Source organism: Phyllobates terribilis, unplaced genomic scaffold (assembly GCF_046119375.1).
Source record: "Phyllobates terribilis strain yellow unplaced genomic scaffold, ASM4611937v1 Scaffold_2__4_contigs__length_985480577, whole genome shotgun sequence".
NCBI lineage: Eukaryota > Metazoa > Chordata > Amphibia > Anura > Dendrobatidae > Phyllobates > Phyllobates terribilis.
This window is the reverse complement of record NW_027362762.1, coordinates 811,508,855-811,535,714: the sequence shown is the minus strand read 5'-3', so window position 1 is coordinate 811,535,714 and position 26,860 is coordinate 811,508,855.

The following is a 26,860-nucleotide window of genomic DNA, read 5'->3' as shown; positions in this document are numbered from 1 at the left end:
AGGCATGCTTGCGCTCCTCAGTGTCTGGCTGTGACGGCATCCCGATGAGCCGACAATGAACTCAGCTCACCTCATGCACGTCACTGACAGCGTGGGAGAATTCTCCTGCGCATGTGGTGAGCGTGAGAGACTTGGCTCATCTGGATGCCGCCACAGCCTGACACTGAGGAGCGCAAGCATGCCTGTGCTTCTCAGTGTCTGTGGGATGACAGGCTGGATGGCAGCTTTCTGCTGCGATCCAGCCTGTCATCTCGATGTAGCAGAGCTGGAGCTGTCCTGGGAACCATCGAAAGGTAAGGATGATGTTGGTTTATTATTTTTCTTTTATTGCAGAAGATCGTTGGCTTCAGCTGGAATGGGCATGATGGTAGGTATGGTTTAATTTAGAACAATAAAGAATTGTGTATTTATTTCAGTTAAAGGACTTTATTCTGGGTGTTGTGTTTTTTTTAAATACTTTACTAGAAATTCATGGCGGTCATGTCTAATATTGGAGTGACCCCATGAATTTCGGGCTGAGGGCCAGCTGATAATGCCAAGCTGGCCCTAACCCCTTTATTACCCAGTGAGCCACCGCACCAGGGCCCTGGATGACTTGGGTACAGCGCCAGAAGATGGCACTTCTATGAATGCGCAATTTTCCGGGGTGGCTGCGGACTGCAATTTGCAGCGGGGGGGGGCCCAGAAAGCTTGGGCCTCCCTGCGCTGCAGATTCCAGCCCCCAGCTGCCTAGTTGTACCTGGCTGGACACAAAAATAGGGCGAAGCCATACGTATATATTTTTTAACTATTTCATGAAATTCATGAAATAATTAAGAAAAAAAGAGCTTCCCTATATTGTTGTGTCCAACCAGGTACAAATAGGCAGCTGGTGGTTGGGGGCAGCCCTTTCCTGCCTGCTGTACCTGGCTGGACACAAATATAGTGCGAAGCCCCACGTCAATTTTTTTTAAATTATTTCAGGAAATTCATGAAATAATTAAAAAAAAATTGATGTGGGGCTTCGCCCTATATTTGTGTCCAGCCAGGTACAGCAGGCAGGAACGGGCTGCCCCCAACCACCAGTTGCCTATTTGTACCTGGCCGGACACAACAATATAGGGAAGCCCTTTTTTTTAATTATTTCATGAAATAATTAAAAAAAAAATTGACGTGGGGCTTCGCACTATATTTGTGTCCAGCCAGGTACAGCAGGCAGGAACGGGCTGCCCCCAACCACCAGCTGCCTATTTGTACCTGGCCAGACACAACAATATAGGGAAGCCCTTTTTTTCTTAATTATTTCATGAATTTCATGAAATAATTAAAAAAAAAATACGTGGGGCTTTGCCCTATCTTTGTGTCCAGCCAGGTACAACTAGGCAGCTGGGGACTGGAATCTGCAGCGCAGGGAGGCCCAAGCTTTCTGGGCCCCACCCGCTGCAAATTGCAGTCCGCAGCCACCCCGGAAAATGGCGCGTTCATAGAAGCGCCATCTTCTGGCGCTGTACCCAACTCACCCAGGGCCCTGGTGCGGTGGCTCACTGGGTAATAAAGGGGTTAGGGCCAGCTTGGCATTATCAGCTGGCCCTAAGCCCGAAATTCATGGGGTCACGCCAATAATAGACATGACCGCCATGAATTTCTAGTAAAGTATTTAAAAAAAACCACAAACACCCAGAATAAAGTCCTTTAATTGAAATAAAGACACAATTCTGTATTGTTCTAATTTAAACCATACTTACCATCACGCCCATTCCAGCTGAAGCCAACGATCTCCTGCAATAAAAGAAATATAATAAAGGAACATCATCCTTACCTTTCGATGGTTCCCAGGACAGCTCCAGCTCTGCTACATCGAGATGACAGGCTGGACCGCAGCAGAAAGCTGCCATCCAGCCTCTCATCCCGCGGACACTGAGAAGCGCAGGCTTGCTTGCGCTCCTCAGTGTCAGGCTGTGACGGCATCCCGATGAGCCGAGTCTCTCACGCTCACCGCATGCGCAGGAGAATTCTCCCACGCTGTCAGTGACGTGCATGAGGTGAGCTGAGTTCATTGTCTGCTCATCTGGATGCTGTCACAGCCAGACACTGAGGAGCGCAAGCAAGCCTGCGCTTCTCAGTGTCCGCGGGATGACAGGCTGGATGGCAGCTTTCTGCTGCGGTCCAGCCTGTCATCTCGATGTAGCAGAGCTGGAGCTGTCCTGGGAACCATGGAAAGGTAAGGATGATGTTGCTTTATTATTTTTCTTTTATTGCAGGAGATCGTTGGCTTCAGCTGGAATGGGCGTGATGGTAAGTATGGTTTAATTTAGAACAATAAAGAATTGTGTCTTTATTTCAATTAAAGGACTTTATTCTGGGTGTTTGTGTTTTTTTTTTAACTTTGACTATGGGGTTAGTAATGGGGGTGTCTTATAGACGCCTCTCCATTACTAACCTGGGCTTGATGTCAGCTGGCATTATAAGCTGACATCAACCCCAACCCTATTACCCCACTGCCACCGCTACAGGGCAGTGGGAAGAGCGAGGCTAAGTGCCAGAATTGGCACATCCTATGGATGCGCCATTTCTGGGGCGGCTGACGGCTGGTGTTTCTAGCCTGGGAGGGGGCCAATATTCATGGCACCCTTCCTGGGCTATTAATATCAGCCCCCAGCTGTCAGCCTAGCCTTTGCTAGCTATTAAAATAGGGGGGACCCCACGTCATTTTTTGGGGGGGGTCCCCATTTTAATAGCTAGTAAAGGCTAGGTATTCAGCTGGGGGCTGATATTAGTAGCCTGGGAAGCTCCGTGGGTATTACCCTCTTCCCAGGCTTCAAACATCTGCCCCAGCTGTCTGCTTAAACCTTACTAGAGACTAAAATTACGGGGAACCCCACGCCAATTTTTTTTTTAATAAATCCTTTATTTTAACACTAAATGACAAGTACAGTAACCAACACTATCACTGTACTTATTATATATTTGACTGACATGTTTCTATCTATCTAATCTATGTGTGATGCTCTATCTTTCTGTTATAAATTGTCGGGTACCGCTGCTGAATTGCCGGCCGGCTTTTTTAAAGAGACGGTGCATGAAAACACTGTTTTTTTTTTTTAATAAATCCTTTACACTAAATGACAAGTACAGTAAGCAACACTGTCACTGTACTTCATATATATGTGACTGACATTTTTCTATCTATCTAATCTATGTGTGAGGCTCTATTTTTTCTGTTCTAAATTGTCGGGTACCGGTTTATGCCGCTGCTGAATTGCCGGCTTTTCATGTTTCACCGTGAGCACTGTTCCCATCGATTTGGGCAACCACCTCCCCCAATACATTCTACATTATAGTTAGTTGTTTTCCTTCATGTAGAATTAACCTACAAGGAAAGAAAGGGTTTATTTTCATTCCGATATTTGTGTCCCATTGACTTGCACTGGTTTCCGGTATCGGAATCGGCGATATCCGATACTTTTTGGGTATCGGCCCGATCCAATCCGATCCGATAATTCCTGATATCGGAAGGTATCGCTCAACACTGCTACTCACGTGTTGCTGGAGCTCGGCCACCTCCAGTGAGAGTCCCTGCAGGCGTTGAGCCAAATCCTGAACCGACACCATGATGGAAACTGGAGGTCTTTCCTTAGAGATATATTTGGGCTGGACTTACTGTTATGATAGGCTACAAGCACTGAGGAAAGAAAGGAGATCTGTCCCTACAATAGAACTAATCTAGATCCCTTCGATGTAACGGGGAACCTGATCCTGCGATCAGACCCGCTAAAGTCCTCAGCTAGTCTGAACGAAGACCTATAGATGTGAGGGAGGGATCCCTACAAGAAATAGGGACTGGGAGAAAGATGGACACCTCCTAGCAGAAATTGTAGCAGTAAAAAGACAAACAAACAACATAGAACGTAGAGGTCAAAAGACCTAGCTAAACTGACTGAGAAAGGTTACAAAGCACCTGGCTAGCTTAAGAGTAGAAATTACAATGAAGTCCAGCATGGCCAGAAGGGCTCATGTGACCAGCAAAATACAAAAAACCTAACAGGAGAGTTCTAACAAAGTGGATGTTTACTGAACACCTGCGCGTATTCTTGAACCACCCGGTGTACACACTGTTTCTGATGGGCAGGAGTGGTGTCTGTCCCAGCATGGAGCTGTTGACACCAATCCTCCACCTGGGTTGCAGGGTCATCATCCTCCACTTCGTCTGGTGAGGTTAATGACTCTGCCTTGTGAATGCAGTTGTTATTTACAGCATGTAATTTGGCAACAGTGGCATAACGTGGCAATCTGACCTCATCTTCCCCACAGTTGAGAAGACAGACGGGCACTCTTCCATTGCGTACATCTACCACACCTCTGGCGGTTAAGAGCGTGGGTCTGTGCTCGGAGCAAAGGGGCTCTACTACCGCCTGGTAGCTCTGTCCTCTAAGACCTACACTGTGTTCCAAATTATTATGCAAATAATATTTTCTCAGATTTTCCCAAATTACCTATATGAATTGCAGTCATTGTAATTTTCCACTCAAATAACTATTAGAGTACAATTGAAAGGTTTTTGTACAAACTGCCTATGATAACAGTATATTTTTAAAAAAAATAAAACACTCAAACTGCATTCAAAATGCATGTTCCAAATTATTATGCACACCAGAGTTTTCAACCTTTTCATTTTAATAAAGAACAAAAAAATGGTAATTTTTGAAATTATAACCATTAGCAGGTTATTAGAAACTGAAATCAAACAGTTTTCAACTCAAAACTTTATTCTAGGTGATGTTACATATGCACATAGGACCCCTTGTTCGAAAGGAGCTTCTGAACTCTCTCGTCCATTGAATTTGTCAGGTTTTGCATGGTTTCTGCTTCAATTGTTTTGCATGAGGACAGAATACCCTCCCAGAGCTGTTGCTTAGATGTGAACTGCCTCCCGCCACCATAGACACTCCTTTTGATGATGCTCCAGAGGTTCTCAATGGGGTTGAGGTCAGGGGAGCATGGGAGTCACACCATAAGTTTGTCCCCTTTTATGCCCATATCAGCCAGAGATGCAGATGTGTTATGTGCAGCATGAGACGGTGCATTATCATGCATGAAAATGATCTTGCTGCGGAATGCACGGTTCTTCTTCTTGAACCATGGCAGGAAGTGCTGTTTGAGAAACTCAACATACATTATGGAGTTCATCTTTACCCCTTCAGGGATCCTAAAGGGGCTGACAATCTCTCTCCCCATGATTCCGGCCCAAAACATTACTCCACCTCCTCCTTGTTGGCGCCATAGCCGTGTTTGCATGGGGTGTCCATCAACCAGCCATCTTCCACTCCATCCGTCTGGACCATCGAGATCATTTCATGCATGATAATGCCCCGTCTCATGCTGCACATAACACATCTGCATCTCTGGCTGCTGTGGGCATAAAAGGGGACAAACTTATGGTGTGGCCCCCATGCTCCCCTGACCTCAACCCCATTGAGAACCTCTGGAGCATCATCAAAAGGAGTGTCTATGATGGCGGGAGGCAGTTCACATCTAAGCAACAGCTCTGGGAGGGTATTCTGTCCTCATGCAAAACAATTGAAGCAGAAACCATCCAAAACCTGACAAATTCAATGAATGAGAGAGTTCAGAAGCTTCTTTCGAACAAGGGGTCCTATGTGCAAATGTTACATCACCTAGAATAAAGTTTTGTGTTGAAAACTGTTTGATTTCAGTTTCTAATAACCTGCTAATGCTTATAATTTCAAAAATGACCATTTTTTTGTTCTTTATTAAAATGAAAAGGTTGAAAACTCTGCTGTGCATAATAATTTGGAACATGCATTTTGAGTGCAGTTTGAGTGTTTTATTTTTTTTAAAAATATACTGTTATCATAGGCAGTTTGTACAAAAATCTTTCAATTGTACTCTAATAGTTATTTGACTGCAAAATTACAATGACTGCAATTCATATAGGTAATTTGGGAAAATCTGAGAAAATATTATTTGCATAATAATTTGGAACACAGTGTATAGCAGCTCTACACCAGATAAGCATTTCACTCATTGGGGGGATCACAATGGGTATGGGGTCCGTCACCCGCACATTACCGATTTCACCATCTGTTAACCTTACTTGCTGTTGGTTCATCAGGACTTGGATCTCCTTCTGCAGCGCCCTCCTCTGTCCTGGTCTGGCAGTGTCAGCTATCTGTTGGACAACTTCTCCCAAACAGTTACCAACAATGTTAGTGCCTAGTACCATATACGGATTGGTATCATCAGGATTAGTCTCTACTACAATTAGTCCCTGGTCCTTCAGCTCCACCCTCCCCACCTTTACTGTCACATTCTTTACCCCGATCAGGTTAAGGGGGAGTCCATTTGAGGCATAAACAGAAAGATTTGGAGCTGGCGGGCTTAGGTCATCCATGGACCAGAACCTCTTGTAGAGGACCTCAGGCATTATGGTTAACTGAGATCCTGTGTCCAGCAGAGAGTGCGTCGGGATGCAGTCCAGCACAATGGACAGGAAATGTCTTCCTCCGACGAACCTGTAGTACCAGTCTGAGGGGCCTGGCTGAGTTATTCCTGGGTGTCGGCCCTCGGCCCCAGGGTTTTCTCGTTTATAGGACAATTCTGGGCGGTATGTCCGGTCTTGGGGCAGCGGTAGCAGGTAGGGTCCTTCTGTGGATGGCGCTGGTCACTGATCTTCATAGAGGGTGGTGTTCTCCTCCTCCTCCTTCGCATCCAGGGAACATCCTCAGGGCTATCGGCTAACAGGCGCGGGTTGAACATCAGGGCCGTTAACCGGTATTCCGGCATCGTGCTGTTCCTTGGACATTCTGGCGCCCCCCTAGCGAACCGTGGCCTACCTTCTTTTCTTTTCTTTCGGTAGGCCGCAGCTCCGCAGGTGACGGTCATCTTCAGGACCTTGCGTCGCTTGCGTCCTACGTCACAGTGTTCAGCGACGCTCCTTCCAGGACCTGGCGCTTCCTGGTTTGACGTCAAGGCGTGGGGCGTGTCCGGGGCTTTGTGCGCTTTTGCAGGTACGCCCCTCAGTTTCCCGCGGTTACGCCCTTCTTCTCACTCGGCGGCCCAACAATGGCGATAATCTTCACCACAGTTTAACGTACACAGTTTTTAATTAAAGGTGCACAGTACCCGGTGACAACGGGCATAACACTCCGTCTTTGCAGCGGGCATGCGATCCTGTTCGTGACGCCAGGAAAGATGACTCGCCCAGGGGGATGGGGACGACTCGGTACCCGGGCCTTTGCCTGGCCTTGGGGATGTTGCGGTGGTCGACTCCCGGGCCCGTACCCTGGGATCAGCTTTTAAAAGGGGATTATTTGTTAATTTTATGAAAGTTCGTGACGCCACCTGTGGTTTCTGGTGAGAACCACCAGCGCTGCGGCAGTCCACTGAGGCTGGTGATAAGGCAGCTCGATGGTATAGCTCCCCACAGGTGGAGCTAGGCCTCAGGGCAGCGTACGGAGAGGGGGATGCAGGACAGGCGAGAGCGAGTTGGGTCAGAGCAAGAACAGGGACAGACAAGATAGTCACTTCAGTACCTTTTACTGATGGAAATTCAGGCACGTCCCGGAGCACTGTAGGGCGAAGGGTGCATATCAGGATCCTCCCCAATGAGCGGGTGTAGGGCCTCCTGTTTCTTGCCTCTGCGTAGTAAGTTTCTGACCTGCCTGAAGCTAGGCCTAACTTTATCTCTGTCCTGCAACGGCTGACGTTGTGGTAGGGCCTTCTCTTGGAGTGCACGCTCCCAGTTTACGGGGCCTATGTGTCTCCTGGCTCTGTTACGTATCAGCTCTCTGGTGAACCTGGGACCTGTAGTACTCCAGGGATTCTGGTTATGCCTTACTGGGTCGTAGAGATCCCGGTAAGCTCGGACCCGGTGTCCGGTATATGTTTCAGGGTGAGCTGGGTAAGCTCCTCTGCCCCCACTGCTACTCACTTTCCACTCGCCTTCGGCCACGCTCGGGCCCTCACTAGGCTACTCACACTAACGGCAGCTTGCTGCTCTTCACCGCTCTTATGGCGTCGGCACATCTTAAGCTCTAACTGAGCTCCCTGAATCTAGCTGGCAGGAGCCTCGTGCTCCACTGCTGAACTATTAGCTGAGTTCTCTAAACTAGACTGAGCTCCACTGCAGACTGACCTGTGCCTGTATCTCACTCTGCAGGAACTGCTGAATCACTGTCTGCCTGGCTCCACCTTCCCTATTTATATCCCTAACAGGCTCCCTCTGCTGGTCTGAGGAGGAAGGTGGAGATGTGTGAATGTTTATGGGGGCCTCTTGTGGAGGATTCCATTAATGCACACTTCTAGGATCTGTGGTACCAAGCGCAGCTGGGCGCCACAGTGACATACAGGTATAATGACTAGTGACGAGCGAGGTTGCTCGCTTCTGCTCTGTACTCTCCCGAGCATCTCACTGCTCGAGATGCTCGGCTGTTAGCGAGTACTTCTGGGGTTGCTCAGGCAGGAGCTCGAGTCCCTGCCCTGCATGTTTGGCACTGTTTTAATAGCAAATAATGCGGGGATTGTCTGCCACTCACTGTAATGACGCAGCCATGTTGGTTGGGGCATTACAGTGATTGGCTGGTCACATAATGTCATCAGGTCTATATCAGACCCAGTGACTCTATGCTCGTCACACTCTAACCTTCAGACAGGCAGAGTAGAGTATTTTTCGGACTATAAGACACAGTTTTTTCCTCCAAAATTTTGGAGGAAAGTGGGGGGGTGTCTTATAGTCCAAATTCTACCCATAGTATATACTATATACTGTGGGCTAGGGGGGGAGCGGCAGCGGTGGAGGAGCGGGGCACAGGAGGCAGCAGCCGCCTGCTGCAGCCTAGCTGTGCCCGATACTAAAGAAAATGAAAATTCACTGCTCCCCACGCCCATGAGCGTGGAGCGTAATGAATATTCATCTTCCTTAATAGCACGCACACTGTAACCACAACGCGGCTCCTGCTGTGCTCGGCGGTCACTGTGCCCGCTATTAATGCCCATGAATATTCACTACAACCCACTCCCATGGGTTGTAGTGAATATTCATGGTCTTTAATAGCGGGCACACGGATCGCCGGCTGCAGCAGGAGCCGCACTGCGGGTACAGTGTGCGCGCTATTAAGGAGAGTGAATGGTCACTGCTCCCCAAGCACACAGTCTTGGCAAGGGGAGCAGTGACTATTCCGGCACATCATCTCAGTGTGATGCAGTAATGTCATGCACGGCTCAAACAGTGAGAGTGTCGGCAGCAGAGTGGGATTCAGCGTTGGATGAGAGAGGAGGTGAGTATAACTTTATTTTTGTGTGCGCAGTGTGATGGGGATCAGAGGGTGCCATGCATTACCAGGATGGGGATCACGTGGTGCCATGCATTACCAGGATGGGGATCAGAGGGTGCCATGCATTACCAGGATAGGGATCAGGGGGTGCCATGCATTACCAGGATGGGGATCAGGGGGTGTCATGCATACCAGGATGTGGAGGGTTTGCTTTGGACAGGTCCCACATGCTGCTAAACTTGTAATTACATAATATTTTCTACTGTTTTTCTATAAATATAATGTCTTTATATTTAAGATTGTCATTGTTATGCAAAATATTTTTGAATGTCTGAGAATACCATGTCTTTGCTCTATTGCAGCCCGCGGATGTGCTGTGTTTCACCAGGGGGGAATGAGCGCCCCTGAGGGTTCAGTCACCACAGGGTACTGCACCTCAGATTGAGGTGTGGTATCTCCTCTCCAAGGTAAGGATGGAGCACCACACAGGACCCCAACCACACACTCAACACTACACGACTCCAGTTCTGAAGGGGGCCTAAAAGCACCATAGTGCTGCCCTGGGCCTGAATGGAGGAGTTGGGGGGGAACCAAAGTTAGGCGGAACCAAGTAGTGAGCGAGGGTGGAGGAAGCACTTTACTTTAGCACTTAATAGAATCATATATAACAGGAGGCCATTTTAATAACCGGGTGTTTGGGTCGGCAAGTCAGCACAAGGCTGCAGCCGCCTCAGGGTCCACGGTTCCCGGTCTCAGGCCTCGAGACGGTCGATTGGGGCAGAATTATAACCGGCTCTGTCCCCGGTCAGAGTCCAACCAAGAAGGCCCAGGAGGGGACCAGAGGAGTTAGGCTCCACAGGCGAAAGGATCTCAGGGGGTGCGGACGGAGCGGAGTCGCCACCTGCATACCTTATTCTGGCCCTGCCAGAGAGACCCTGCTGCAAGAGGGGGTACCGGTCCCCGATTATCTGACTTTGCACTTCACGTCTCTGTCGGAAAAGTCCGGAGGCTTATGTGGATCCCAGGGGGATACGGATGGAGCGGAGTCGCCACCTGTATGCCCTAATCTGAGTTTATCCAGAGGGACCCGGCCTTACGCCACGTTCTCACCACCAGTCACCAAGAAGGGCACCCAGTCGGTCCGGGAGCTACACGCTACCCATCAAGGACATCGCAGTACCCGTACGGGACACAGTGGGGGACACAAGGCGGGAGAAGTTCACCAGGAGGAGAACACTTTAGAGCGGGGGTCCTGTCAAGCGCTCCTGAACTACCTGGAGTGTACTGAACCCCACCCTGGCGGCCGCAGCTCGCCGTGTGACAGCAGAGCGAAGCTCTGAACTGAGAAAGCACCACCGTAAGTAAAGACGTGGATGACTTCAAATACTGCCTCTGTCTGTTCTTTTCTCCGCGGCACTGCACTCGCCAACGCTCTATCCTGCACCCCTTCTCCTACGCTGCCCTGAGGCCCCGCTCCACCTGTGGGGAGCCGTACCAACTAAGCTGCCTAATCACCTGCCTCAGAGGACTGTCTCAGCGCTGGTGATCCTCACCAGACACCACGGGTGGTGTCACGAACAATTCCCCCTTTCCTATACATCTTTTCCCCATTCCTTGCTTTTAAGAGTGACCCCAGGGTACGGGCCCGGTAGCCGGCCACCGCGACATCCCCCAAAATTAACAGCAAGGCCCAGGCGCTGAGTAGTCATTTGTCCCCATCCCCTGGGCGCTTCACTACACACACAGACTGTGTGTCACATACTGCCACTGTGTCTATACCCGACCATCTACATATACTATTAACATATCTACAAGTTAGAATAATGCAATAAAATATATAAACATACATATTTAAACACACACATGTACACGGCACACACTTATACACAAACACATACACAGCATACACACGTAACACATATGTACATGGCCCACACTTATACACGGAACACACTGATACACACACAGGTACACGACACACACTTATACACACACGGCACACACATATACATGGCACACACATACATGGCACACACAAACGTATACGGCACACACACACGTACATGGCACACACACAGCACACACACATGTACACAGCACCCACATACACGCACACACACATACACGGCACACACTTATACACACAGGTACACGGTACACACATATGTACATGGCACACACACTGCACACACATACACGGCACACATTTATACCCACGTACACGGCAAACACGTACATGGCACACACACATGTACATGGCACACACATAATCAGCACACACATGTACACGGCACACACTTATACACACACGTACATGGCACACACACATGTACATGGAACACACACGGCACACACATACACAGCACATGGCACACACTTATACACAAATGTACATGGCACACACATGTACTCGGCAAACATGCGTACACGGCACACACATACACACCAATACACACACGTAAACAGCACACATGTACACTGCACACTGTTATACACACACGTACATGGCAGACACACACTGCACAACAAATGCTCAGTAGATACACACATTACAAACAGCACATGTATGCAGGACAACACATGTTCATATAAACACATACAGATATCTCACAGACAGCACACTTGACACACACCTCACATACACACACTGCTTTATATTGGAATAAGGATGTTCCACAATATGAGCTGCAGCTTCTACTGCTTACAGCAGCCCTGTCCCAGCAGACACCTCCCTGCCCTCTCCTCTGCAGGGACTGCTGACAGGAGCAGGAGGAGCTGACAAAAGAGGAGAAACTTACACCATCACTAGGAGCAGCACAGAACAAAGATAGATACAGTAGAACTTATCTGGCAGATCAGGTTGGTAGATGCTGGGTCTCTGGCTCTCCCTACCCCTCAGAGGCGATGTGCAGGAGAACAGGAGCACGCTCTTCTTTCAATGCCAGGCCCTCATCAAAGGTCCTGAAGCTCCCCAGACTGCAAGATCTGTGGTGACATCATGGTCACATAACAAGTCACATGATCATGATGTCACTACAGGTCCTGAACCAGTCTCTACATCAGAAGCTTCACTGACAATGCTATTATCAGTGAAGCTCCTGCTGTAGACAGTGGGGGCCCGATGCGGGCACTGACATCAGGCCCCCCCAGCTCACGGGCCCCATAGCAGTCGCGTGGCCTGCCGCCATTGGCGGTACGCCACAGTCTATAACGCCATTGCCTAAACTGTCGTCATCAGACATGATCAGATATTACTGCGGTAATAATCATGATATTTTTTGGAGTGTGCCAAATATTACCTTCCATTTAAAGTCTACCAGTTGTGTGTTGTTCAACCTATTCACACTTGGTCGCTGACCAATACCATATCTATAACGCCACTGCATAAAACCGTGGTCATCAGACGTAATCCCATATTATTGCGGAAATAATCGTGACATTTTTGTAGCGTGCCAAATATTACCCTCCATTTAGAGTCTGCCAGTTGTGTGTTGTTCAACCTATTCACACTTGGTCGCTGACCAATACCACATCTTTAAGGCCACTGCGTAAAACAATAGACATCAGATGTGGTCTGATATCACTGTGGTAATAATTGTGACATTTTTTGGAGCGTGCCAGATATTACACTCCATTTAAAATGGGCAAGGCGCGTGGCAAGGGACGGAGAAATGGACGTGATTGTGCATGCAGAGGCCGAGGCCGTGGGCAAGCTGAAATTGTGCCTGCTGAGGGAGCACAACAAGCACCCACATCATGTCGCCTTACCTTCTTGTCCAACTTTTTAGGGTGCCGTGGAACACCACTATTGAAGCCAGAACAATGTGAAAAGGTTGTTGGTTGGATAGCAGATAATTCTTCCAGTCAGTTTGACACCACCACCACCCTGCGTTCCACACGGTCCAGTCTCAGTAGCAGTGAGTCTGGACCACATATTCCTCACCCTGATCCTCCTTCCTCCCACCATGCCGAGTGCCCAGAGACAACTGGTCCTACACTTGGACACTCCAAAGAGCTGTTCACTTTCCCATTTATAGATTCAGGCCTCTCGTCCGGCCAGCAGGGCAAGAGGAGATCGCATGTAGCTAAGCCCAAATATTTAAGCAGCCACGATCACACAAAGGTGACGGTGGGAAAGTGCAATTACTGTTGCAAGAGGCGGATGATGATGAGACACAATTTCCAGCAAGTCAGGAGGAGGCCCAGAGTGTGTACGTGGAAGACCAGATGATGGACAATGAAGTCACTGACCCAACCTGGCAAGGTGACATGCATAGCGAGGATAGGAGCAAAGAGGGGGAGGGAGGCATAGCACCACAACAGGCAGGAACAAGCAGTGGGGTGGCCACAGACACAAGGTGAGCAACTGTTCCCCGAAACACCAACATGAAGGAAGTTGCCAGTTCAACTGTTAGGTCTTTCAGAGTCTGGCTCTTTTTAAAGACTGTCCAGTTAACCCCAAAAAGGCCATTTGCCATGCCAGCATCAGCAGGGGCAGCAAAACTACCAGCCTGACCACCACCAGCATGCTCAGGCACATGACAGAAAAGCACCCGACTAGTTTTGCGAACACCAGCGTCCAGAAACAGTGTCTGCGGGTGACACCACTGCCTCTTTCCCTGTTGTACGTTCACGCCAAACCTCCATTCATGATGCAGGCGAAAATGCCTCCCACCCTGCACCCATCGTTGCACACTCGCACCCACCACCATGAGCAACCACGTCCTTGTGTTCAGTTGTCCCTACACCAGTCCTTTGAACACAAGCGCAAATACGCAGCCAACCACCCACAGGCCACAACACTAAACTGCCACATTTCTGGAATGCTTGCACTTCAAATGTTGCCTTTTAGGCTCGTGGAGATGGAATCATTTGATATACCTAGCATCTTTTGCCGGTTTACACCACGCTACATTGGAGGGCTCCCCATAACGGAGCTTACAAGATTCTACCAACTAGCTTATCTGCAGTCCCTGATGAAAACCCCGGTGGGGTTGAAACGTTGGGCAACTAGATGAGCAACTATATTGGAGAATCAATTAAAGCATCTACTTTTGAATCAGAACTATTGACTTTCTACATTTATTGAGAGTGCCAAAACCTTAATATATCTAGTCCATGAACCCTGTCGGTTCATGGACTAGATCAGAGGGTTGATTCTCCTGAGCTGTTGATACGCACTCTTCTGCCTCCGGGGCCATTTGCTCTTCCAACACTACTGGCTCTTCTGCGGGCTCTTGAGGGGTTGGCTGGAGGAAGGTAAGGATGGGTACCACTATGGCGTTGTTGGTTTGTGTCCAGGACCGGGGAAATTCTCCGAGCACTGTACTGACCATTTCTTCCCTTTCCTCTGCGGGTTGAAGGCTATCTTGGTCTCCATCAGCACTTTGCAGCTGCTCGGGACACCTCTTCAGGTGGTCTCTGGAGACAGTGGCTGTGGTCTCTCCTCCATCCTTACTGATAACACACACCTTTGGGTTTTCATGGCTGGACGGCAGTACGGTGTACGGGTCTTTCTCCCATTGGTCATCCAACTTGTGGAGCCGTCTCTTCCTCTTCAAGACCTGCTCTCCAGGTGCCAGGGGAGCAGCGGGAGCATGCTGGTTGTAAGTCCTCTCTTGCCTCTCTCTTGATTGAGACAAACTTCGCTCCACACTCACCTGTACTTTTCGGTACTTCTGCTGTCGTTCTGTGTCCCAGTCTGCTTCTGGTGAGGTGTCCTCGGGTGTCAGGACTCCTATCTCCAGGTCAATTGGCAGCTTACCAGGTCTTGCTCTCATTAGGTGGCCGGGGTGCAGTTGGTAGAACCCACTGGGATATGGTTATACAAGTCCACCCGATCCGGCAGTTTCTCAGGCCACAGGCTGTGTTCCTCCAGGGGCAACGTCTTGAGCGGGTCTAGTACTACCTGATTCATTTTCTCACACATCCCGTTGGTTTGGGGGTGGTAAGGCGTTGTCCTTATCTTCTTGCAGCCATACAGGTTGCAGAATTCCTGGAAGACTTCAGCCTCGAACGCTGGACCTTGATCAGTCAACACTTGCTCTGGATACCCGTGTGGGCGGCAGAAATGCTGCTGAAAGGCTCTGGCGGCCGTCTGAGCTGTTAAGTCTTTGACAGGGACCACCACTAGGAATCGGGAGTAGTGATCTACGATTGTGAGGGCGTAGACGTATCCCGATCTGCTTGGAGCCAGCTTTACATGGTCCAGGGCCACCAGCTCAAGGGGCTGCTTTGTGATGATGGGCCGCAGGGGAGTCTTCTGGCTGGCGCGGTCTTTCCTCCTTAGGTTGCACGGGCCACAGTCTCTGCACCATCTCTCGATAGCCCCTCTCATGCCTACCCAGAAGAACCGCTCACGCAACAGGAGCTCCAGCTTCTTCCATCCAAAGTGCCCTGCTCCATCATGGTATGCTTCTAGGACCATAGCCGCATCCCGCCTTGGGACCACTACCTACCAGATCAGCTCATGTGTTCGAGAGTTGACGGTTCTGCGGCACAGCCTCCCCTCGTAGAGAAACAGCTTGTTCCTCTCTTTCCACAGCTGTTTGGCCTCTTCTGGAGCATCTGGATCAAGGTGGGCATCAGCCTGGGTCAGGATCTCTTTCACCAGGTGGACTGCGGGGTCACTATCTTGTGTCTCGGCCCAGCCGTGGTGGGGTAAGGGATTGAACGTAGCGGTAGCAGAGCACCTCTCCTTTATGCAGTGGGAACACTGGGTGACCCCATGACGGTGGAATGCAGGGAGTTCAATTTCTTCCAGTTCTTCTGGATCCTCTCCCCCGTCCTGCAAGTGAGGCATTCTGGACAATGCATCTGCATTGGCATTTGCGCGCCCTGTCCGGTATTTGATGGTAAATTCATAATTGGACAGCCGGGCCATCCATCTCTGCTCTAGGGCACCAAGTCTTGCAGTGTCCAGGTGTGTCAGCGGGTTGTTGTCCGTGTACACAGTGAACTTAGAAGAAGCCAGGTAATGCTTGAAGCTTTCGGTGACTGCCCACACCACTGCCAGGAACTCTAGCTTCTCCGGGTTTCTCTCTGTGGGTCTCAGCTTTCTGCTAGCATAAGCAATTACCCGTTCTCTGCCCTGCTGGATCTGGGACAGTACGGCTCCTAGCCCCACGTTACTGGCGTCGGTGTGGAGGATAAAAGGCTGGCCATAATCAGGGTAGGCCAGGACCTCATCCCCCGTGAGGGCCATCTTCAGCTGGCGGAAAGACTCCTCCTCCAGGTTGTCCCACTTAAAGGGCGGCTTCTGACTTTTAGTCCTTGACTGACCTAACAGGAGGTTCTGCATAGGGGCTGCCATTTTGGTGAACCCGGAGATGAATCTTCGGTAGTAGCCTACCAACCCGAGGAACTGCCGCACTTCCTTTATGCTGGAGGGTCTTGGCCAGTCCTTAATCACCGTGATCTTGTCAGGGTCTGGGGCTACTCCGTCAGCACTCACCACGTGTCCCAGGTACTGTACTTTTGGCTTCAGTAGATGACACTTGGAGGGTTTCACCTTTAGGCCAAAGCCTGCCAGGGCATCGAACACCTCTGCCAGGTGCTTTAGATAGTCCTCATAGGTCTTGGAATACATGATGACATCGTCCAGGTAGAGTAGGACCGTCTCGAAATTTCTGTGCCCCAGACAGCACTCCATCAGCCTCTGGAAGGTCCCTGGTGCGTTGCAGAGTCCGAACGGCATACAGTTGAATTCACTGAGACCCATCGTGGTGGTGAAGGCGGTCTTCTCCTTGTCTGACTCTGCTACAGGAACCTGGCAGTACCCGCTTGTGAGATCCAAAGTAGAGAAGAAGTTAGCAGATTTTAGTGCAGCCAAAGACTCCTCTATCCTAGGTAACGGGTACGCATCTTTGTGTGTTATTCTGTTGACCTTTAATCTACACACATCCCCATCGTGCCATCTTTCTTTTTTACAAGAACTAGAGGAGCTGCCCAGGGGCTACAGCTATCCCTGATCACCTTCTTCATCTCTCGCAACATACCCTTGGCATTCTGATAGTGTACAGGGGGTACAGGCCGGTATCTCTCTTTTATGGGTGGAAGGTCTCCTGTGGGGATTTGGTGTTCTACCCCCTTTACTTGCCCAAAGTCTAGCGGGTGTTTACTAAAGACTCTTTCGTACTCCTGAACCACCCGGTAGACTCCCTGTTTTTGGTGTGAGGGAGTAGAGTCGGTGCCCACATGCAGTTTCTGACACCAGTCCTCCATTTGTCTCTTGGAGCCGTTACCCTCCTCTGGTTGAGATGGAGGCAAGGGTTCCACGGCCTTTACAGAGTTCTGGTTAATGGTGAACAATTTGGCTAGAGTGGCATACCGGGGCAAGTGTACTTCTCTTTCCCCAATATTTAGGATGTGGACTGGTACCCTCCCATGGCGGACATCAACCACCCCCCGTGCTGTCAAAATGGTGGGCCTACTGTCTGAGTAAACGGGTTCTACCATAGCTTGGTAGTCTCTACCTCTTAACCCAATTGCAGACCGGCATCCAATCTCACTACCAGACAGTTCTACCTGTTGCCACTTCATCAGGGCCCTGATCTCCTTTTGTAAGACCCGCTGCTGGTTGGAGCTGGCATTCATTGCAACCTGCTGTAATATAACAATTATCTCTGAAAGACAATTTTCAATTACGTTAGTACCCAAGGTTATTTTAGGGTGACTTTCACAACGGTCAATGTCCACAATAATCAGTCCTTGCGCCGGCAGTTCGACTTTACCAATTTTGATGGTCACCTCCTTGAACCCCACCTGCGGCACTGGCTGACCATTGCTGGCGATGATGCTCAAGTCATTATCTGGGTAGCGGGTAATATTCGTGTCATCCCAGTATCGCTTGAAAAGCACATAGGGGATGGTGGTTACCTGTGACCCGGTGTCCAACAGTGCACTCATGGGAATGCCATCCAGTACCACAGGCAAGACCGGTCGTCCCCCCACATACTTGTCACGCCAGTTTGACGGGCCTGATGATCTTACGCCTGGGGGTTGGCCCTCTGCCCCAGGTTTTGCCTTTTAAATTACAGTACCTCGCAATATGTCCTGGCTGGCTGCAGCGGCGGCAGATGGGTTGTCCATCCTGGTCGTAATGGTCCGCTGGCTTCCCTCTGGACGGCGGGATCCTCTTCTGTCGGCACCACGGGATGTCCTCCGGACTGGTAGCCAGCTGGATATTTCCTGGAGAGGATACCTGTAACGACTGCACAGTCCTGGTTAGTGCGGCAACGCTTTTAGTCAGTGCTTGGACCTGATTGTGCAGGTCTGTAGACGGGGTACTAGTCTGTGCGTTGGGTCCTGCAGATTCTGTAGATGGGGTGCCGCCTCTTGGTGATAAGTGATAGCAGGGCGCCTGGAGGCCGCAACACCACCGGGTACGGGTTCTCGGAGTACCCGAATGGCTCAGTCCTTAAACCGTGCAAAGTCTAACCCAGGGTTCTGCAGGGCCATCAGGCGTAACTGAGTTCGGTGGGTGCTGGACAGCAGACCCTCAATGAATTGTTCAGTCAGTAGTTCATCTGCATTCCTCACACTGTCGGGGTCTGCCTGCTTAATGGCTCTCAGGGCCTCTTGCAAGTTCAAAGCATAGTCTCTTATACTGTCTTGGGCCCGCTGCTTGCACCCATAAAATCTCATTTTGATCTCTGCTGAGGTGCGGGTATCAAAAGTGTCCTTTAGACGGGCCAAAATCTCCTTCACGGTCCCCTTGTCCCTGACTGACCAGGACTTTACTTCTCGTTGGGCCGCGCCGGTTAACTGGCCTATCAGTATGGTCACTTTTTGTTCCTCCATCAGGGGGTACACCTTGAATAGGCTATATAGTCTCTCTTTAAAGTCGCTCAGGGTATGCGACTCCCCTGAGTACTGGGGCAACCAGGCCGCTCCGGAGATATAAGGCATCGTGAACGGCATTACTGCGGCAGCAGCCGCACTGGCGGTGACAGTTCCCTCTGCTTCCATCATCCTCTTCCCCCCTAGTCAACCGTGGCCTACCTTCCGTTGCTTTTCTTCTGTAGGCCGCAGCTCCGCAGGCGATCGTCGGGGTTGAGGACCTTGCGTCGCGTCCTGGTGACGTCAGCGTCCGCTCGGCTCCTTTCAGGACCTTGCGCAGCGTCCGTGCGTAAGGCGGGGCTCCAGTTCTCGCACGCTTTCGTCGTCCACGCCCCTCTTCTTCCCGCGCGGCATCCCAAAGATGGCGCCCAATGGCGGGAAAATGGCCGCAGATGGCGGGAAATGGCTGCGGATGGCGGGAAACTCCACCAAAGTAAGTTTTACAGTCTTTCTTCAGGCACGCAGTACCCGTTGGTGGCGGGCACGAAATCCTGCCGACTACGCCAAAAGTTGACGCGCCCCCTGGGCCGTGTGTGTGTGGGGATACCCGGAGCCGGACCCGTTGTGGATGCTGGGGGTTGTAGTCCTTGCGTGGCGGGGACCCGGTCCCATGGCTCAGGGTAGTCAACTCAAATGGCAGTCTATTTGTGTGGTTTTATGATATTTAAATGTCCGACTATGCCACCCGTAGATTGCGGTCAGAGAGTACCGCCGCTGCAGGGCAGACCGCTGAGGCTGGTATTGGGAATGCAGCAGAGAATAGTATAACTCCCCACGGGAGGAGTATAGCCTCATGGCAGCAAGTGTGGATGTTGGTGGTGATGGTGTGCAGGAGCAGCAGTAACCACACGGAGTCTGTCATGCAAGTCAGGGTCTTTACTGTTGGTTGTATTAAAGGACACGTCCGGAATACAGGTTAACAATGGAGGCCTGGTCAGTCTGAGAGCAACTGGGAAATCCCGCTGGTCAGGGGGAGTTTGTAGGCCTACCGTGCTGACTTCACTCTTTCTTGGCTATTCCGCTGTAGTATAGTGGTAGCCCACTTCCCTGAGTGTACCGTGTTGTTCTCACCCGTATGACTGGCGACTCAGGCCTTCCATGCTTCTCACCCCTCCAGGCCAGTGGTGGTCCCTCTCGTGTGGCTGAGCCTCCGGGCTTCCTTGGGCCAGAGGACTTGAAGTCCCCTGCGTGGTGGTTTTCTGCTACTGGTCTTATAACCCTCACAGCCTCGGACTCCAGTGTCCGGCTTAGTAAGTCTCTGGTCAGGACGAACTCTGCTAGTCCCCCTCCTGGCCTCGTGTTCCTCCTCTGCCTACAGGGACTCCTCAGCCTGCTTTTGACCTGTTCCTATCTGCAACTTGTCTGGAACTTCTCTCTGGCTGGACTCTCTAACCCCGCCCCAGATCCAGTTTATTAAGGGCAGGTTTCTCCCCTCCCTGGACTGAGGCAGGAGGTGCTGCATGCTAATTGTCCCCAACCAGGGAACCTCCCACCTGCTCTCAGACATGACATTGCTGCCACTGTGGCGACCAGACCTGGGGTGCCACATAAGTACTTACAGAACAAGGGATCCGGAACTGCCGGGGCCGTGCCTCTGGTTGCAGGCGGAAGACGGACTGCGAGCACAGGAGTCAGGTGACCGGGAAGCTGGGGGCATGTCTAGAGCCAGAGCTCAGGGGTCAGGTGACCAGGGAGCTGGGGGCGTGTCTAGGAAGAGGGTGAAAAAGGAGTTTTGCGCGGGAAAGCAAGCCGTTGACAGTTGGAGTCAAGCCCGACTAGAGGGAGAAGAGACGCAGGGTCCATGGGGCCGAGCAAGTGAGGTGCAGTGTTATGGACTAGGGGCTCAGCGGGTCAAACTGGAGACCGCCCACTGCCGCCAGAAGACGGAGCATTATTTAGGCGGGGAAGCCAGAAGAAAACAACACCGGCATCAGCCGGCAACGGTCTTGTGGGGAACAATAGTGAGCTAAGTGTAAAACTGCCGATTACAACCATTGCGACCCTGCTACATCTAGCCAAACTGTGGATTGTCGGTTATAGTCTGTTATCTGCTACTTCCCTTGTTGTCCCCATATTTCCCCTGTTACTCCTTGCGTGGAGATTGACCCTGTTACAATAAATCCCCCCCCATTTATTAACCCTGTACTGGCTGCTCTGTGTTTCTGTGTCACTGCATCTAAAGTACCTGTGTCACACCGCCTTACTGCCACCAAGTGCTGATCATTACTTGATCAGTACTTGATCGCTCGACTTTTGTCTGTTTTTTTTTTGTGCTTTCTGCAGCGGCTGAGCGCTGGTTAGTGACCACAGATTACTGATCCGCACTCGTGCTCGCAGTTTTACCCTCCCCCTCATTTGCACCACATCCGTGCGCACACCCAGCAGCTGCCGAGAGTTGATTGGTGACATAGTTCACCGATCTGCACTCGTACTCGCTGTTTTCACCACCTACGGTTGTTCCTTTTTTTTCCAGAAAAAAAAAAAGTTCACACAAGCACACTGACACACACACTCTCTAAATAAAGTACTGACACACACGCACCACATACACAACAAAAAATGTCCCGCTCATCCCAAACTCGCTATTCAGCGGAGGAGGCATATGATTACCTTGCCTCCGACACTGACAGCGAGGGCGAGGATCCCACATTTCTTTACTTTTCTGATTCCTCCTCTTCCTTCTCAGGTGCTGCTGGACCACCACAAAGATGCCCCAGGATAGAAGCTGAACCAGCGTCCCTCATTACTGACCCCGTATGGACCTCCCCCCGAAAATTATGAGCCACTGATTACTGATTTCGTGGCGGAATCAGGAATCAAGTTTGACACCACCGGCCTCACAGAAATAGACTTTTTCAAAGTCTTTTTCTCTGAGGATTTTGTAAACCTCATGGTGGGCCACTCATCAATTTTTGGAACAAAACCCCTCTTCATCATTTTCTAACTGGTCTCCTGTAGACGCAGAAGAAATGATGATGTTTTGGGGCCTGGTCCTTCATATAGGGATCCTGAAGAAGCCAGAACTTCGGCAATACTGGAGTGTTAACGTTTTGTATAACACTCAAGTGTTCCGAAAGGTCATGACCTGGAAACGTTTTGAGGCCATCCACTAGTTCTAGCATTACAACGATAATGCAAGGTGTTCTGCACGCAATGACCCGAACTTTGATCGTCGTTTCAAAGTTCGGCTGGTCATCGAGCACTTCAACAATAAGTTTGCAGATGTGTATGTGCCCCAAAGGGACATCTGCGTGGATGTGTGGCGCCCCTGAGGGTTCGACCGCCACAGGGATGCTGCACTCCTCTAATGGAGTGTAGTGTTCCTCCTCTGAGGTAAGAACAGTGCGATGGTCAGGACCCTACCTCCACATCCAACACCACACTTCTCCCACTAGAGGGGGCTAGAAGGCACTAGGTGCTGCCCCTACTGGCATTCGGGAGACTGGGGAACCAAGAGTCAGGGGAACCAAATTAGTGGGTGAGGGTGGAGGATTCACATTTTAGTGACACTATAAATGTCATATTTAATACACAGCCATTTTGGTTTTTGGGTCTTTGACTGTTCTTCGATCGTGATCTCCTACCCTGAACGTGGATCCTGTGTGGACCTGCAGTGGATGGAGTCACAGCCCTCGTACCCTGGCCTTGGGTCGAGGGGCAGGTTGCAGATAATGTATGTCTCAACCCGGTCAAGGACCATGACCAAGAAGGTCCGGAGCTTAGGAGTGTAGCTCCACCGCAAATGGATCCCAGGGAGGATGCAGACGGAGCGGTGTACGCCACCTGTCCTCGCCAACCTGATCTATTCAGAGGGATTCCAGCTGCAAGAGGGGTACCGGCCCCCGATACCTGACCTTGCTACTCCACGTCCTGGTCAGGGAAGTCCGGTAGGCACAGAGGATCCCACCGGGTAACGGAAAGAGCGAAGCTGCCACCAGTACCCTTTTTCTGAGTGAAGTTCAGAGGGAGACCAGGCCTATCTACACACATACAGAGGAAAGGACTCGGTCTGAAGTCTAGGAACACTCTGTTGTGGGGTACTGATTTAACACTGGACTTACTCGGAGGTTGTCGGACCCCCGTCTTTGGTGACCGCAGAACTCCGCGAGGAGCAGGGAGAAGCCTTGCAGCTGTACTCTCCATCGTGAGTAAAAACCCTGGAAGTCAACCCCTATGGCCTCCGGACTCTTTATTTCTGCACTGCACCGCACCACGTAGCACCACACCTCCTACACTACGACTCCCTCCATCCTTGTCTCTGCCCTGAGGCCCTGCTCCGCCTGTGGGGAGTAGTATCAATGTCGGCTGCTACAACATCCCGCCTCAGAGGACTGCAGCAGCGCTGGTGGCCTTCACCAGGTACCACAGGTTGCGTAGTCGATAGCAACCACTCAACCCTGATAGCCCATTACATCCTTTTTAATGTGACGGCCCTGGGCATGGAACGGGTCCAGGCCACGACTGCTTCCCCTCAGCATCTGACCCGGCTCCGAGTACCCCCATCTCCCAGGGAGGGCTGAGAGCATCACAGATGTGTCCTTAATCCATTTTCAGGGGCGACTTAGATTCCGGCAGTACCTGCCCAGTAAGAGGTCCAGGTACGGAATCCAGCTGTATAAATTTTGTGAGAGTACCTCTGGAGTTTAGGAAGGGAAGGACTCCCGGATTGAACCCCCTGAATGCCCCCCTGTCCTGGGAGTGAGTGGGAAAATTGTGTGGGATTTGGCGCACCCACTGCAGGATAAAGGTTATCACCTGTACGTGGATAACTTTTATACAAGTATCCCACTCTTCAAGTCCCTCTCTGCGCGACGTACCGCTGCCTGCGGTACTGTCCGCAAAAATCAGAGGCCTCCCAAAGACGCTAATTGGGAAGCTGCTCAGAAGGGGTGAGAGCTGAGCCCAATATAGTGACCACCTGCTGGTGGTCAAGCACAAGGACAAGAGGGATGTCCTTCTCTTGACCACCATACATGGTGATGGCAGCACCCTCAGCACTGTACGAGGTTCCACTACACAGGTCGTCAAACCAGACTTTGTAGTGGGGTACAACAAGTACTCGGGGAGAGTTGATCTCTCTGATCAAGTCCTCCAGGAGGTACAGTGCTTTGAGAAAGGCCAAGGTATTCTATAAGAAGCTGGTCGTGCACATCGTTCAGATGGCAATGCACAACGCTTTCCTTCTGTCACAATGTGCAGTTCAGACTTCTACGTCGTACCTTCACTTCCAGGAGACAGTTATCAAGGCCCTGATATTTGGCAGCGGTGACGGAGCGGGCCCCAGTACTTCCAGAACTGAAGGACCTCGAATTGTACCAGGCCAGCATTTCCCGGGAGAGGTCCCTCAAACAGGAAAAAAAAGTAAGTCACAAAAGAGGTGCCGAGTGTGTTCCAAAAGGGGAATATGCAAGGACACCACTTACCAATGCGACACCTGCCCAGACAAACCTGGCCTGTGCATGAAAGAATGCTTCAAAAGGTATCATACTTCCATGCACTGCTAAATTAATTTATGAAGTATGACAACCTGACGAACACTACACAACTGACGTAGTGTTTGTCAGGTTGTCATACGTCAGTTGTGTAGTGTTCGTCAGGTTGTCCTACACAACTGACGTATAACACTAGATTATAGAATTCACAAATCGGGTATCAGTTCCAACATATGGGGTATCAGCGTACTCAGGAGGAATTGGACAACAGATTTTGAGGTCCACTTTCTCCTGTTATCCTTGTGAAAATATTTTTTTTTTACATTTTTGTGGAAAAAAAAATTTTATCTTTATTTTCACAAGTCAACGTTATAATTTTCTGTGAAGCACCTGGGGGTTCAAAGTGCTCACAACACATCTAGATAAATTCAATGAGGGGTCTAGTTTCCAAAATGGGGTCATTTGTGGGGGGTTTCCACTGTTTAGACACATCAGGGGCTCTGAAAACGTGACATGAAGCCCGCAGACCATTCCATCAAAGTCTGCATTCCAAAGCGTTACTCCTTCCCTTCCGAGCCCTGCCGTGCGCCCAAACAATGGCTTTCCCCTACATATGGGGTATCAACGTACTTATAAGAAATTGCACAACAACTTTTGTGGTCCAATTTCTCCTGGTACCCTCGTGAAATTAAAAAAATTGCGGCTAAAAGATCGTTTTTGTGGAAAAAAATTATTTTTTTTTTTCACTGCTCTACGTCATAAACTTTTGCGAAACATTTGGGGGTTTAAAGTGCTCACCACTAGTGATGAGCAAGCACTAAAATGCTCGGCTGCTCGAAGCTTGGGTCGAGCACATTGGAATACTCGGGTGCTCGACCCGAGCAACGAGCCCAATGTAAGCCTATGGGAACCTCAAGCATTTTTCTGGCATGTCCCCCAGGGCGATCTGCAGAAGGTCAAAAATTGCCCAAAACGATGGGAACAGTGCTCAATTAAACGTCAGGCAGGCAGAATATATAGGCAGACAGGCAGGCAGGGTATATAGGAGGGTGTATGAAAAACATAGCAGGGCACTTGGAACACACTAGTGCCCTCCGATTTTCATGCACCCGTCTCTTTAAAAAAGCCGGCCGGCAATTCATCAGCGGCATTCACCGGTACCCGACAATTTAGAACAGAAAGAATAGAGCATCGCACATAGATTACATAGATAGAAACATGTCAGTCACATATATAAGAAGTACAGTGATAGTGTTGGTTACTGTACTTTTCATTTAGTGTTAAAATAAAGGATTTATTAAAAAAAAAATTGGCGTGGGGTTCCCCGTAAATTTAGTCTCTAGCGGAGGTTAAGCAGAAGGCTGGGGCAGATGTTTGAAGCCTGGGAAAGGGGTAATACCCACGGAGCTTCCCAGGCTACTAATATCAGCCCCCAGCTGAATATCTAGCCTTTACTAGCTATTAAAATGGAGGACCCAAAAAAAATTACGTTGGGTCCCCCCTATTTTAATAGCTAGCAAAGGCTAGGCAGACAGCTGGGGGCTGATATTAATAGTCCAGGAAGGGTGCCATGAATATTGGCCCCCTCCCAGGCTAGAAACACCAGCCGTCAGCTGCCCCAGAAATGGCGCATCCACAGGATGCGCCAATTCTGGCACTTAGCCTCGCTCTTCCCACTGCCCTGTAGCGGTGGCAGTGGGGTAATAGGGTTGGGGTTGATGTCAGCTTATAATGCCAGCTGACATCAAGCCCAGGTTAGTAATGGAGAGGCGTCTATAAGACACCCCCATTACTAACCCATTAGTCAAAGTAAAAAAAAAAACACAAACACCCAGAATAAAGTCCATTAATTGAAATAAACACACAATTCTTTATGTTCTAAATTAAACTCTACTTACCGTCACGCCCATTCCAGCTGAAGCCAACGATCTCCTGCAATAAAAATAAAATAATAAACCAACCTCATCCTTACCTTTCCATGGTTCCCAGGACAGCTTCAGCTCTGCTACATCGAGATGACAGGCTGGATCGTAGCAGAACACTGCCATCCAGCTTGCCATTGTCGGGTACCGGTGAATGCCGCTGCTGAATTGCCGGCTTTTCATGTTTCACTCTGAGCACTGTTCCCATAGATTTGGGAAATCACTGTAATGCCTCAACCACCATGGTTGTGGCATTACAGTGAGTTGCAGACAATCCCTGCATGATTGGTGCTCTAAATAGCGCCAGACATGCAGGATGGGGACCCGAGCTCCCGCCCGAGCATCGCGCAAGTACTCGGCGAGCTCCCAGCATCTCGAGTACTGAGATGCTCGG